We start from the raw sequence: 2,500 nt of genomic DNA on the forward strand, positions 1-2,500 counted from the left end.
CAACAAAGAGAGGTTATAAAGCCTGACCTTTGACCTGTCTTTTATGGCTTGTTATTTTGCAACACTCGGTGCTGTGCTTTTAAGGTCAACATTGCATCCCGTCTTGCAAGCTACAGCTGAATTGCGGTTGTTGAAAATTGACGGCTTCTGAGAGTTAGGTATATTTTCTAGTTTATCAATTATTGTCTACATTATTGATTATTTATTTGGTAATCTAATCACAGGGTGGGTAAGTCAGCCCAGGTAAATAGAGAGGGCTGGCGTCAGGAAGGGCATCCGGTCATATAAGTATCTGCCAGATTACATAGCGACCCCTAATAAGAATGAGACACAGCTACAGCAAAAGCAGAAGATTGATTATGTATTTGGTGAATATATCGATGTGATTAATAGTTTTCTAACTTGAAGGTTATAATAGACAAGCAGAAGTAAGCGCTCTCCTTCTCTCCCTCCTTCTCTGTCATTCTGTCTGTCTGTCTGTTTCTCTGTCTGTCTGTCGCTCCCCCTCCGCCCTCTCTCTCTCTTTCTTTCTCTCTCTCTCTCTCTTACTCTCTTCCCCCCCCCCCCCCACCCATCTTTTTTTCTCATAGACATATTTGTCCCTCACATGCTTCATACGTTAGATTGCATTTTATATGAAAGCAAAACAAATATAAGAAAAAGATAGAGAAAACGAAGGAAAAAGATGGCTCTTTTTCCATTATCCTTTTCTTTAGCAAGAATGAAAGAGAATAAAACAATAAAAATAGACAAATAACAACAGTTTGTTACTGACGCAAAAGACTAAAGATCATTGAAAAAATAGATGTAAACGTATTTTTTACGCAAATTTTACTTTAGCCGGCGTATGCGACGCGAATTTAGTAGTGTTGTCATCACGTGAGGCTAGAATTAAAGGTATATTGTCCAATGAGGTGAGTATCGTAGGGAAAGCCTGTTATTAATTTTGCATATTAGTACTAGCATGCGCTTACGCACACACGTGCGCGCACATGCACGCTCACTCACACACATACGCACACACACACACACACACACACACACACACACACACGCACACACACACACACACACACACGGTCAGAGAGATAGACAATTCGATAGATAGATAGAAAGACAGAAAGGGAATAAGGGAAAAAGAAAGAGAGAGAAAGAAAGAGATAATACATACATATATATATATATATATATATATATATATATATATATATATATACACATTTACATCCTAAACCAGATAATGATATCGACCCAAACGGTTCTCTTTGGCAAGCTACACCACATTCAACTGTAATTACATAACCATAACTATATCTATATGTAAATCAATCTAATTGGATTCCTAAACACAACATTCAACGCGAATATATTCCAAGGCAAGCTCACAAATACCTTAATTACACGTACAGTTTGTGTTGTAGAGTCTTCTGTCCGTATTGGCTAAGCGGGTTTGTAGACAGACAAGGAAACATACTCTATAACACGGAGGCAAGGCGGAGAGGAGATGAAGGAGGGGTGGAGGGGGAGAATAGGATGGGGGGGGGGTGGAGGAAGGAGGTTGGAGGAGGAGAGATGGAGGGGGAGAAGAGGATGGTGGGGGGGGGTTGGAGGAAGGAGGAGGGAGGAGGAAGAGGGAGGAGGAGGGATGGAGGGGGAGAAGAGGATGGTGGGGAGGTTGGAGGAAGGAGGAGGGAGGAGGAAGAGGGAGGAGGAGGGATGTAGGGGGAGAAGAGGATGGTGGGGGGGTTGGAGGAAGGAGGAGGAAGGAGGAAGAGGGAGGAGGAGGGGTGGAGGGGGAGAAGAGGATGGTGGGGGGGTTGGAGGAAGGAGGAGGGGGGATGGAGGGGGAGAAGGGGATGGTGGGGAGGTTGGAGGAAGGAGGAGGGAGGAGGAACAGGGAGGAGGAGGGATAGAGGGGGAGAAGAGGATGGTGGGGGGGTCGGAGGAAGGAGGAGATAGAGGAGGGGTGGAGGGGGAGAAGAGGATAGTGGGGGGGTTGGAGGAAGGAGGAGGGAGGAGGAAGAGGGAGGAGGAGGGGTGGAGGGGGAGAAGAGGATGGTGGAGGGGTTGGAGGAAGGAGGAGGGAGGAGGAAGAGGGAGGAGGAGGGAGATGAAATGAAGAGGGTGGTGGAGGGAGGAGGAGGTAGGAGGAGGGAGATGGAGTGAAGAGGGGGTTTTGGAGGGAGGAGGAAGAGGGAGGGGGAGGGAGATGAAGTGAAGAGGTGGTGGAGGAAGTGTAGAGGGAGGGGGATGGAGAGAGGGATGGTGAAGGAGGAAGGAAGAGGAAAAAGGAGGAAAGTGGAGGTGTTGGAAGGAAAATCGAATGGAGGAGAAGGGAGACGGAGGGAAGAAGAGAAAAACAATGGAGTGAACGAGGAAGAAAAAAAGAACTGGAGGAGGAAGGAGTGAAGAGAGGGAAGATGGAGGGGGGGGGGGGTGAGGAAAGAGGAAGGTAAGGCGAGGAGATAATGAAGTGGAAATGGAGGAAGAAGGGGTGGGG

Source organism: Penaeus chinensis, chromosome 8 (genome assembly GCF_019202785.1).
Source record: "Penaeus chinensis breed Huanghai No. 1 chromosome 8, ASM1920278v2, whole genome shotgun sequence".
NCBI lineage: Eukaryota > Metazoa > Arthropoda > Malacostraca > Decapoda > Penaeidae > Penaeus > Penaeus chinensis.